The sequence below is a fragment of the Mustela nigripes genome, chromosome 13, assembly GCF_022355385.1.
Source record: "Mustela nigripes isolate SB6536 chromosome 13, MUSNIG.SB6536, whole genome shotgun sequence".
In the NCBI taxonomy this organism is placed as follows: Eukaryota; Metazoa; Chordata; class Mammalia; order Carnivora; family Mustelidae; genus Mustela; species Mustela nigripes.
In genome coordinates, this window is record NC_081569.1 from 25,450,707 (window position 1) to 25,465,081 (window position 14,375).

The window sequence follows — 14,375 nt, forward strand, 5'->3', positions numbered from 1 at the left end:
GCCTCTCTGCCTCCTTGTGATCTCTGTCTGTCAAATAAATAAATAAAATCTTTAAAAAAAACTGTAATGAGATACCACCATATACCTATTAAAATGGTTAAAATACAAAACACTATCCAACACTGAAAGCTGGTGATAATGTGGAGCAACAGAAATTCTCATTTGTTTTTGGTGGGAATGCAATACAGTACAGATACTTTGGAAGACAGATGATTTCTTACAAAACCAAGCATACTCTTACCATACTTCCCAGTAATCAAACCCTTTGGTATTTACCCAAAGGAATTGAAAACTTATGTCCACACAAACACCTGCACATGAATGTTTATGGCAGTTTATCCATTATCACCAAAATTTGGAGGCAACCAAGATGTTCTTTGGCAGGAGAATGGATAAGTACATGCATCCAGATAATGGAATATTGTTCGGCACTAAAAAGAAATGGCTGTCAAACCATGAAAAGACATGGAGAAAACTTAAATACATATTACCAAGTGAAAGAACTTAATGTAAAAAGGCTATATACTGTATGATTCTAACTATATGACATTCTAGAAAAGGCAGAACTATGGAGAGAGTAAAAAGATTAGTGCTTGCCAGTGGTTGGGTGGGAGAGATAAATAGGCAAACACAGAGGATTTTTAAGGCAATGAAAATACTCTGCATGATATATCAATGGTGGATACATGTCATTATACCTTTGTTCAAACCCACAGAACATACAAGACCAAGAGTGAACCCTACTGTCAGCTATGGACTTTGAATGGCTGTGATTGTGATGTGCCAATATAGGTTCATCCTTGGAGATAAAAACAAAACAAACAAAACAACAACAACAACACACCATTCTACTGAGTGATGTTGACAATGGGGGAGGCTATAAATATGTGGGGGCAGAAGATATATGGTAAATCTCTGCACCTTCCTTTCAATCTTGTTGTAAACCTAAAAGTTGCTCTTTAAAAAGAAGTCCATTAAAAAATAGTAGATGTTCAGTGAATTCAGTTTACTTAACATAAAATTAAATTTTATGCCTGTTAAGAATTGCCTTCAGCTGTAGGTAATAGAGAACTAACTATAGTGGATGAAACAAATAGCTGTCTTATTTTTCACACATGACAAAATTTCTGGAGGTTGGGATTCTTGGGTTGCTGTAGCAGCTTCAAAATAATTTGGGGGACCAAGCTTCTATTCTTATTTCACTCAATCATTCTCCATGGGCTACTTGTATCCACATTTGCTTGCCCATATTCTCAGTCAATTTTTCTTCGCATTTAGGCAAAAATGGGGAAAAACAAAACAAAACAGTAAAAACAAAAACACTCTCCTGTCAACTAAGTCTGTCACCTTGAAAAGAGTTTTCCTGGAATTCCAACAAACAATATATGTTTATATCTCATGAGTCAGAACTGTGTTCCATGGTCACCTCTAGCTGGGCACATTGGTACCTAAAACAAAATTGGCATTTTGTCAGTGAAACAAGAAGAGTGGATGTGTAGTAGCAAAGCTCTCTTACTTTCATAATCATCTTGGGTATTCTTGGGGTTGTGGTGTTTTTTTTTTAATCTTTTAAAGTAAAATTTAACCAACTGTCACAAAAGAAAAATGTTGGGATATTTCTATAACGATTGTATTGATTCTATAGATCTCAGGGAGCACTGATATCTTTATAATACTGAACTTATAGTCAAAATATAATTTGTTGTAATACTCAGGTATTTAATATCACCCAACAGTCTTTTGTAGTTTTTTTGTAGGTATCATTTTTTATTAGATTTATTCCTAGCAATATAAGATTTTTAGTGTTATGGTGAGTGGGTTAAGTATTTGTAAGTTTTGTAGCCAGTATATGAAAATAAAGTTTACTTTTTCATTGATGTTAAGTCCAGTGACATGCTAAGTCAATTTTGTTATGCTAATATATGGATTTGATTTTTTTAGTTTTTTTTTAATTTTTTATTTTTTATAAACATATATTTTTATCCCCAGGGGTACAGGTCTGTGAATCACCAGGTTTACACACTTCACAGCACTCACCAAAGCACATACCCTCCCCAATGTCCATAATCCCACCCCCTTCTCCCAAACCCCTTCCCCCCAGCAACCCTCAGTTTGTTTTGTGAGATTAAGAGTCACTTATGGTTTGTCTCCCTCCCAATCCCATCTTGTTTCATTTATTCTTCTCCTACCCACTTAAGCCCCCATGTTGCATCACCACTTCCTCATATCAGGTTTTTATTTGAATTCTAGTTAACATACAGTACAATATTAGTTTCAAGTGTATAATATAGTGATTTAGTACTTTCTGATGCTCATCACAGTGCACTCCTGAATCCCAATCACCTACTTAACCTTCTCCCCTCCCCTTCCCTTTTAATAACCATCAGTTTAAAGTTGGATCTGTTTCTTGGTTTTCCTCTCTCTCCTTTTTCCTTTGATCATTGTATCCCAAATTCCACATATGAGTGAAATCATATAGTATGTGTCTTTCTCTGACTGATTTATCTCACTTAGCATAATACTCTATAGCTCCATCCATATCATTGTAAATGGCAAGATTTCATTCTTTTTGATGGGTGAATAATATTCCCCGTGTGTGTGTGTGTGTGTGTGTGTGTGTGTGTGTGTATGTATCACATCTTTTTTATCCATTTATCAGTTGATGGATATTTGGGCTGTTTTCCTAATTTTCTATTGTAAATAATGCCATTATAAACATGGGGTGTATGCGACCCTCAGAATCAGTATTTTTGTATCCTTCACGTAAATAAATACCTACTAGTGCAATTGCTGGATCATAGAGTAGTTCTAGTTTCCATAGTGGTTGTATAGGTTTGCATCCCCCCGATAGTGCAAGAACATTCCCCTTTCTCTGCATCCTTACCAATACCTGTTGTTTCCTTTGTTGTTACATTTAGCTATTCTGACAGGTATGAGGTGAAATTTCATTATAGTTTTTATTTGTATTTTCCTGATGATAAGTGATGATGAGCATTTTTTCATGTGTCTGTTTGCCATCTGTATGTCTTCTTTGGAATAATCTCTATTCATATCTTTGGCTCATTTAAAATATGGATTTTAGACTTATATTTCTGTGGGAACCAAGATGTCTTTGGTGAATAAAGACAACTTTATTTCTTCCTCAACATTTTTTTTTCTTTTTCTATTACATTTTTCCTTTTTTTTTTTTTTTAATGTTCTTGTCAGTTCTTGTCAAATTAGATGCCAACATTGTGTTGACCTCATCAAATAAGTTGGGAAATATTTCTAATTTTTTTTTTACCTAGAGAAGTTTAAGAATGATTAGAATTATGTATGTCTTAAATACTTGTAAATATTTCACTGGGGAAGGATTCTGGGCCTGGAGTTCATTTTGTGAGGAAGATTTTAGTTATTATCTCAGTCACTGTTGTTGTTTAATAGAATAGAACTACTCAGCCTTTCTATTTGCCTGTGTCAGTTTTGGTAAGCTGTAATTTTCATGGAATTTTTTAGACGTATTTTCATTTCTTTATCAGAAAGAGGTTTCTAGGGTGCCTGAGTGGCCCAGTTGTTAAATAGCTGCCTTCAGCTCAGGTTATGATCCTGGCATCCTGGGATGGAGCCCCACATCAGGCTGCCTCCTCAGTGAGAGGCTTGTTTCTCCCTTGCCCCCTCCCCCTGCTTGTGTTCCCTCTCTAGCTGTGTCTCTCTCTGTCAAATAAATAAGTAAAATTAGAAAAGGAAGACAGAAAGAAAAAAGAGAAAGAAAGAAAGGAAAGAAGAAAGAAAGAAAGAGAGAAAGAAAGAAAGGGGCCTCTACACTGTAGCCATCTCTCTCCATTACTTTAAACATTTTTCTTTTTTATTTTTCCCCCCTTAGAATATTGTACAGCTGACAGAAGAACTCCCAATGCAGGAAAATACAAACTGGCATATTTAAAATGAAATCGTATGAATCATGGAATTTAAGAGCAGACTTTCAAATATACTGACAAATATTGTCTTGTCTCTTCTAGTTCCTTCGCCTTTCCACAGAAATTTTAGAATTAGCTGTGTGTAAGTCCAAAAAAAAAAAAAAAACCATCTGAATTTTATATGGATTGCTTCAAACCTATAGAATGAATTAGGCATAAATGATGTCTTAACAATATAAAATCATATCAAATACCAACCATGAACACAATATATCTCTTCATTCATTTAGATCTTCTTTGATTTTTTTCATCAGTATTTTATTCTTTGCAGTATACAGATTCTGCATACATTTTGTGAGATTTATTCTTAAATATTTTATTTAGGGGGTACTTTAAATTGTGTTGTATTTAAATTTTAAATTTCTTGTATAATGATCATGAGACATGCACTTATTAGTTCTAGGAGGTTTTTCATCAATACTTTAGCAATTTCTATATAGACAAATATTGCATCTATGGATAGAGACAGGTTGATTTTTTTCTTTTTTAATTTGTATTGCTTTTGTTTCTTTTGCTTGCCTTATTGAGGGGCCAGAACTTCCATCTTAACACTGAGTAGAAATGATAAGAAGGGATAATTTGGCTTATTCTAAAATGTAGTGGGAAAGCATTCAGTGTCTTCTTATTTGGTATTATGTTAGTTGCAGGATTATTGTTGTTTTGGAAAATAATGTTTATTAGATTAAGGAAGTCCCTTTCTACTCCTACTTTGCTTAAGAGTGTTTTTTTTTAATTATTATGAATGTGTATTAAATTTTTTTATGTTTCTTCTGCATTTTTGAAATGATCATGTCTTTTTAAAATCCTTTTTAGTTTGTTGATATAATTTTATGGATTTAGAATGATGAACAAGTTTTATATTCTGGGAAAGAGCCCCATTCAGTCATGTTGTACTATCTATAATCTGGACATGATTTTATATTATCTTGTTCAGGCTTGCATCTACATTGTGTCTCCTATAGTGATGCTTTTGTTTAGTTACAATAAATAGGTAATGTTAACCTGTATAATTGATTTTGCTCCCCGTTCTGAGGTCTGCTTTTTTAAAGTTAGCATTTCTATACCAGCTTTTCTTTATGCTCATATTTGAATTCTTGCTTTTCTCTCCTTTTATTTTGAAATGATCTATGTATTTACATGTAAAGTGAGTATTTAATAAAAAGCATATTTTTGAATCTTATATTAAATCCAATTTTAAAATCTATTTTAACTAATGTGTTTAGAGCATTCATATTAATGTGATTATTAAGATTGCTAGATTAAAAACTTTTTTTTTTTAAAGATTGACTTTTTTATTTGAGGGAGAGAGAGTGCATGAGCTGGTGGAAAGGCAGAGGGAGAGACCAAAGGGAAGCAGACTTCCTGCTAAGCAGGAAGTCAGATGTGGGGCTCAATCTTAGCACCCTAAGATCAAGACTTGAGCCAAAACTAAGTCAGACACTAACTAACTGAGCCAACCAGGTAACCTAAAAACTACCATCTTGAATGCAATTTTATATTAGTTCCATATTTATTTTATTTAAACATTTTATCTACCTTGTGGAATTTAATACCAATTTTTATTATTCCACTTTATATTCTAAGATTTTATTAACATTTTTGCTTTTAGTGCTTGTCTTCAGGTTTATAATACACAACTTTCATCAGAATCCAACTTTGAATAATATACTAGTTCTTATGTTGTTTAAGAAACTTATAAAAATATATTCCAAATTTCTCTCTATAATCCTTTTATTTTTGTCATACATTCTGCTTTTACATATGCTGTAAATTACATGATGTATTGCTACTATTTTTGCTTCAGAAAGTTAATTGTCTTTTAGATCAAAGGTTAAAAAAATTAATTATTCCACTTCCAGTGTTCTTCATTTATTTGTGTAGATCTAAATTTTAGTCTTTATCATATTCCTTCTGCATGAAAAATTTCCTTTAATTTCTTACAGAGTAGTTCTGCTAGCAATGAATTTTTTCTCTTTTTATATAAAAAATATATATGTGTGTACATATATATTATATACATTGCCTTTATTTTTGAAAGATTTTTTTAAATTAAAGAATTCTTGATTGTTCATTTTTACCTTGAAAACTGGGGGGCGCCTGGGTGGCTCAGTGGGTTAAGCTGCTGCCTTCGGCTCAGGTCATGATCTCAGGGTCCTGGGATTGAGTCCCGCATCGGGCTTTCTGCTCACCAGGGAGCCTGCTTCCCTCTCTCTCTCTCTGCCTCTCCATCTACTTGTGATTTCTCTCTGTTAAATAAATACATAAAATCTTTAAAAAAAAAAAAAAAAAAAAAAAGAAAACTGAAATTTGTCACTCCATTGTCTCCTGCTTTGTACACATATTAATAAAAGTCTCCCAATTTATTTCCCTTATTCCCTGCAGGTAATATATTTTATCAATTCTCCATTCCTATAGTTTAATCTTTTTATGGATTTCATATAAATGGAATTATTTTGTAATCTCAAATTTATGTCTGTAAGACAACATAATGCCTGGGTTGTTGCATGTATTAATAGTCTGCTCCTCTTTATTTATGAGTAGTTATTTTTTTTTTAATTTTAAAGACTTTATTTATTTGACAGAGAGAGACAGTGAGAGAGGGAACACAAGCAGAGAGAGTGGAAGAGAGAGAAGGAGGCTTCTGGCTGAGCAGGGAGCTGGTTGTAGGGCTCAATCCCAGGACCCAGGATCATGACCTGAACCAAAGGCAGATGCTTAATGACTGAGCCACCCAGGCACCCCTGAGTGGTTATTTCTTTCTACAGATATATCCCTGTCTGTTTACTCATCCAACAATTTAAAGACATTTGGACTATTTCCAGTTTTCAACTATTACAAATAAAGTTGCTATGAATATTCATTTGCAGGCTTTTTGTGAACACAAGTTTTCATATTCCTACCCAAGGATAGAATTGTTTGACTATATAATGAGTGTGCATTTCAATGTATAAGAAACCAACAAACAATTTTCATGAGTGAGTTACCAGTCTGTAGCCCCACCATCAACTTATCAAAGTTCCCTATGTTGCAACCTACTTAACACTTGGTATGCTCAGTCTTTTTTATTCTAACAACTTTAATTGATGTATGTTAGTTTCTCATTATGGTTTTAATTTGGATTTCCATAATGGCCAGTGTTGTTTGACAGCTGTTTATGGGATTATTTGCCATAATTACATCCTCTTTGGTGAAATGTCTATCCAAGTCACTTGTCCATTTTTAGAATTGGGTTGTTTGTTTTTATATGGCTGAGATTTGAGAGTTCGTTATGTATTTTACATACAAATCCTTTGTAAGATCTATATATATTTTTTATTTTTTTTAGATATATGATAAGCAAATACTTCTTCCCAGTTTGTGGCTCAAGATTTCATTCTTTTAAAACTATTTTACAAAGGGCAGAAGTATCTGGCTTCAGTACAGTCCAATTTATCTTTTTTTTTTTTTTCTCTTGTGGATCATGTTTTGGTCTTGAAGCTAAAAAATCTTTGTACAAGTGAAATTTCTTATATTTTCCCTAGTAATTGTACTGTATGGGATTCTATATCTACATCTTTGATCTATTTTTAGCTAATTTACTAAATGGTGCAATGTACAGATTAAAGTTTAATTTTTTAAAATGTTTTTGTATGTGATATCTAATTATTTCAATACCATCAGTTGACTCCATTGTGCTGTGCTATCCATTGTTTTGCTGAGACATCTGAGGTAAACCTTATTACTTATTACTCCCTTGAAGGTAAGTGTTTCTTTCTTGTGAGTTTCTTTCTTTCCTTCTTTCTAAGTATTAGCTTTGATTTCCTTTATTTAGTCTGTGCAAGTTTAATCTAACTCAGAAATACTTTGATGTGTTTTCTTTGTACAGTTGACCCCTGAACAACACAAGCATTATTGGTTCTGACCCCCATGCAATAAATAATCTGTTGTAACTTTTGACTCCCTCCAATCTTAACTACTAAAGCTTACTGTTTGACCAGAAGCCTTACAGATAATAGTTAAATGACACATATTTTGTATGTTTTATGAATTATATGCTGTATTCTTATAATAAAGCAAACTAGAGAAAATAAATAAGAAAATCATAAGGAAGAGAAAATTCATCTATACTGTACTGTATGTATCCAAAAAATAATAATAACCCCCATATAAGTGGACCCATGCAGTTCAAACCTATGTTGTTCAAGGGTCAACTGTAATTTTCATGACTGATTTTTTAAGAAATTCTTGAATCTAGGGCTTGATGTCATCCATCAGTTTTGAAAACTCTTAATCAGTATTTCTTAAATTGTTTTTTTTTTTCTACATTGTTTTTGCTGCTTTACTGTTAGGCCTTTAATTACATATAATATAGATCCTTACCTTGTTTTCATCATGCTTCTTATACTTTTTTACTCCATATGTTATGTAGTTTCAATTTTTCTTCTTTGTGCTTTAGTATGACCATTTTGTCTTGACCTAGCGTCCATTTCTCTAATCATTTCTTCTGGTATTTTTAATATTCTGTTAAAGATGGATGTTCTTAACTTCAGTTCTAGAAATTCTGCTTTATTCTTGATAAATTATAGTTTCTACTGACATTTCTTTCTCATCATCTATATTTCTAGTATTGACAATTGCTTGTCATTTTAGAGTTCATGCCTAAAATCTCTGATGTCCATATCACTAATGGGTCTATTCTCTCATCTGTTTATCACCTCTTCCTGTTTCTTGGCATGCCTGTTAAACACCAAATTCAATGGCAGAAATTCTTCATGGGGGATTATAGAGGCTCTAAAGAATATTATCTTCCCAAGAAAAGATTCACCCTATCAAATGGTAAGTAGCTATTATAGGAGAGATTTCTTCAACTTCATCAGTCTTGACACCCTGATTTTTGACTTGGGCTGTGTTTCAGACTTTTGATGCTCAGTGAACAGTTGTTATTCTGACTTCTAGGGTATAGCTTTTGGGGGTTCTATATTAAATCTTTGTCTTCAACATGGACTCTTCTACTTGGAGGTTCTTAAACTCCATTTTTTTCCTCTCCCTGCCACCCTGATATTGATGGAATCTCCACTCAGCTTTTAATCAGATTTCTCTTTATTTGTGGCCTCCCATCCTGTGAAGTTTAAGAATCAGCAAATGCCTGAAAGAAAGCCTAGAGCAAAATTTTGTGCTTATTTCTTTGAGGTGACCTTCTCTAGGGGACCTTAGCTACCAAAATTCTGGCAATTTTGACAACCCAGAATATAAGGTTTTTGTCTCCAGAACCCCCATGCAGTTGCCGAGAAGTATCTCTGCATCTTTCCTTCTGCATCTACCTTTTACATTCTTTTAATATTCTTGCACTGTGCATATGTCCTAAGAGAAATTATATACATACTGTTTCTGTCATTTCAATAAGCTTTACTTTTCTCCAGAATCATAAGACTTCCATTCTGGTTGCCTTAACATCTCTCTGATGTCTTCACATAAATGCTTTAGTGGTTTTTTTTTTTTCTTTTTAAACATTATTAAATTAATTTAATAATATTTTATTGAGGACTTTTTGCATCTATGTTTGTAAGAGATATTAGTCTTTTATTAAAATGTCTTTATCTCATTTTGGTACATTCATCAGGCCTAGATTGCAAAGCTAGAATGAAGAGTGATTTGATATTAAATTTTCATAGTAGTAAGTTAAACTTAGAATCATCTTCATGGGTAGACTTAGTGCTCAGGAAAGAGCTGGATCTGATAAGTGAGGGTCAAGCCATCCCAGCTTCACAAAGAGGAAGCCAGGTGTCGTGCTAGAATTAAAGCTAAATCTGTATTTCACTGTAAGGTAAAATCTGCTTTGAAGAAACTTGTAGGTGTTTTTTGTTTGTTCTTCCATGAACACTATATAGTTGTACGGTTGAATTAATTCAACAGCTACTTATTGAATCTTCATTGATGATCCCACCTGAAATCTACCACTTTCCAAAAAAATACTTCTGATATCGCTACTGTTCTGCTTTTATTAAATCTCCTTATCTAAAGGATAACATCTATTTTCTTTGTCTGGCAGTTAAGCATTCCCATCATCTGACACCAAAACATTTTAATGCCCATGCAATCCCTTTTTATGTGGACTAAATTCCAATCAAACTAAATATCCACCATTTTTATATGACTTTCATTTCTCCACATGAATATCTTCACTTACTTTTTTTCCCTAGCCTGTAGAGGTTTTTCTGTACTCTCAGTCTGGACATGTTCAATTTACCCATACTCTTAAGTTTCTGCTTAAATATCATAAGCAAAGTGGGATTTCTTCAGCATGAATAATCCTCTGCTGGACTCCTAGAACAATTTATCAGTACATGCCCTTAGGAAATGAATGCTTTCTGCTTTACATTATAGTTACCTAACCATTTCTTAATAGAACATCTCCTAAATTTGAAGGATGGATAATCCTAGAAGGCTGGGGGTTCAGGATCTTACCACCACAAACTTTTTCAAGTTTATTAGCAGTGTCACTACTCCTACAAACTAGACATTTTGGAAACAAATCAACGATATTGATTTGACTTTCCAAGGCAGGGACATGTGTTTGACAGAGTCCCAAGACCCAATTTGGGATTATCCCACAAGCCCCAGTTGATTTGGTATTCAATCTTCTGTTCCTTCCACCAGGCTAGAGATGGGTTAGCTAAGTGGTCTGTTACACAGAAGCCATAAATGATGTCATTAAATTCACATTCTGTTTTCCCTTCCTTCCCTCCTGGTGAGGAAATGTTGAACCAAAGGGCCAGAAATTGGGATTTCCATACATGAGCCCTTCTCTGTAAGGGGGAGAGGTGAGACAAACAGGATTCATAGAATGTCATTTACAGGGCTGGCCATTCTAGGAATAAAGAATCTATGTTTGATTTATCTTTGTATATCCAAAATTATCTGATACTAACTAGATATTCAATAAACAGGCAAAAAATGGGCTTGTGAACTTCTTTCAAGTTATGTATCCAAAGGCAAAGGAAACAAAAGTGAAAATGGATTTTTGGGACTTCATCAAGATCAAAAGCTTCTGCACAGCAAAGGAAAAAGTCAATAAAACAAAGAGGCAACCACAAAATGGGAGAAGATATTCACAAATGACTGTACAAAGGGCTGATATCCAAGATCTATAAAGAACTCCTCAAACTCAACACACACAAAACAGATAATCACATCAAAAAATGGGCAAAAGACATGAACAGACACTTCTCCAAAGAAGACATACAAATGGCTAACAGACACATGAAAAAATGTTCATCATCATTAGCCGTCAGGGAGATTCAAATCAAATCCACACTGAGATACCACCTTACACCAGTTAAGATGGCCCAAATTAACAAGACAGTAAACAACTGTGTTGGAGAGGATATGGAGAAAGGGGAAGCCTCTTACACTGTAGTTGGGAATTCAAGTTGGTGCAGCCACTTTGGAAAACAGTGTGGGGATTCCTTGAGAAATTAAAAATAAAGCTACCCTATGACCTTGCAATTGCACTATTGGGTATTTACCCCAAAGACACAGATGTAGTGTAAAGAAGGGACATCTGTACCCCAATGTTCATAGCAGCAATGGCCACAGTCGCCAAACTGTGGGAAGAACCAAGATGCCCTTCAACGAACGAATGGATAAGGAAGATGTGGTCCATATATACTATGGAGTATTATGCCTCCATCAGAAAGGATGAATACCCAACTTTTGTATCAACATGGACAGAACTGGAGGAGATTATGCTGAGTGAAATAAGTCAAACAGAGAGAGTCAATTATTATATGGTTTTGCTTATTTGTGGAGAATAAGGAATAACCTGGAGGACATGGAGAGATGGAAAGAAGTGAGTTTGGGGAAATTGGAGGGAATGATGAAGCATGAGAGACTGTGGGCTATGAAAAACAAACCGAGGGCTTTGGAGGGGAGGGAAGTGGGTGGTTGGTTGAGCCTGGTAGTGGGTATTATGGAGCTCACGCAGTACGTGGAGCACTGGGTGTGGTGCATAAACAATGAATTCTGGAACACTGAAAAAAAATTTAAAAAATAAATAAAAATAAAAAAAAATGTTTAAAATGGCCACGTGTTCTTTCATGTTACAAGGAAATATTTAAAATGTTAATCCCTACTAAAATGTGCTTGAGAGCCATGTATTTTAAACCATATGAAAAACAAAGTGTTTGCTGCTTAGCATGTTTTCAGCATTAAATTATAAATGCTACTTGATCTTTTTCTCAGAGCTGTATGTATTTTCCCTGGCTTGAGACAGCTCTCCATTGCTGAGTCCAGGGTTCAGAGCTTCCCTGTTATGTAAGCTCAATGTTAAGGTAATGTTCTTGAGCTATAATTTCATTGGAATAGGTAGAGAGCATCTTATCCCTTAGCTCATTCTAGCAGCTAGGGGATCCTGCAGTACAAAGTCCTATTTAATACCACCCTCACTCCTCTTTCATTCCTTCCTTTCCCTTCACTAAAGTTGAGAAAGAAGGAGAGGAAAAAATGAAAAAATCTCCCCCAAGGAGACTGTGTCTGAAATTCATAATAAAGAATCAGTTTGTAACACAGCTTTCACATTATTTGTAGAAACATCTTTTTATCTCTTGCACAGTCTTCTTATTTTCTGTTAATTTCTCATGGGAAGACCAGACCAGCAGTTTTAGGTTACAGATAAAGTTGAGAATTCCTACAGTAAATTTCTCAGGGCTCATGAAACTGATTTTACCAGTATAAAAAATAAAGTGAAGATGACCAAAACTGACTCACTCTGAATTCAGCCAGGAAACCAGTGTCAAGGAACCCCACACCTGGGACAGGTAAGCAGAAAGGGTCTGTAGGGTTTGGTCCCAACTATTGTTTACTAGACAGGTAATATTGATTCTTATTTAACCCTTCTGAGTTCTGTTTCCTCATTGGGAAATAGAGATATAACATAGATGGTTTTCAGGATTTCATGAGATTGTACATTGAAAAGTATAAAGCACTGCTTCTCATGACATATTAATTTTTTGGCATTGCCTTAATCTCTTCTGTCTTCATCAGGCATGGGCTCCTATCCCTGTGGCTCAGAGATACCCCAGCCAGCACTTCAAGAATGGAATGAGTGGAATCAGGAACACAGGTGGGGAAAGAGCCTTCCATACTACCTCCAAGGGCCTTGCTGTGTTCCAATCTGGCCACTGCTGCAGATGAGGTTGTCCTACCCTAAGGTGTGGGCACTGTGGTGCTGTAATGGACTCCATAGTTATGCATATATAGAGAAACACAGCTGATGTAAATTGGACAACACTTGTGTGCTGATGTGTCCAAATGGGACTTCTAAGGTAAAAACAAAGATTTGATCCAAAAGACTCCAAAATTGAGACCATTCTTTTGTTAGCATGGTGTGAACTACACCCCTCTTCCCATCAACTCCCAACAGTTGCCAATGGTGGGAAAGGAGAAAATGGAGAGAAAGGGTTCTAGTGTGGCTCTTTTCAGTGCACTAGGTCACATGGAAGCAGGGTCTTCAGAATTCAATATTGCCAAATTGAATTTTATGCATGTATCATTTTATAAAGAAAACTACATTTTATGAAGAAAAATTCAAGTTGAGCCACAGTGACCATGTATATTAGTAACTCAATAAATAATCCACTAAACAAATAACACCCAGAATGTGTCAAGAATCAGAAATAAAAAAAGAACCATTATACAGTGGGAGAAAACTTTTCCATATATAAGAAGATATTGAGTAGAACTATTCCCTGGACCCAGGACATCTCAACCTCAGCACTATTGACATTTTTCTTGTGGGGTAAAATCCGGTACATTATAGGATGTTTAACAGCATCTCTGGCACCTAGTCATTAGATATTAGTAGTATCCTCTCCCAGCTGTAACAACAAAAATATATCCAGGTTGCCAAATTCCCTTGGAAAGGAAGAGTAGGAAAATCATTATCCCCACCATTAAGAACCTACCCTAGTTCCAAACTTGGGGACTGAGAACTAAACCAAACAACAAATATTCATGCTATCCACAGCTTTAATTTGGACACACCCAGTGTTATCAATAGTTGGTCCTGCTACCCTGATCATTATTCCTATTTCTACCCAATCTGTCTGCTTGCCTGTCTATATAGCATCTATCTATTTATCTTTGAACTAAAATTGGTATATAACATTACATAAGTTTTAGGTATACAACATTATAATTCAATATGTGCATTCATTACAAACTTACTACCTCTAAAAGTCTAGTTACAATTTACCAAAATAAATTTAACACCCCTCGTTCATTTTACCCACCTCTCAATGGGTTTCCCTTCTGATAACGACTAACATGTTCTTTTTTGTCTGTGAGTTTTTTTGTTCTGTTTCTTTTGTCATATTCCACATATGAATGAAAGACTGTTCTTTTTTTTAATTTTTTTAACTTTTTCCTTCTGTTTATTTCACT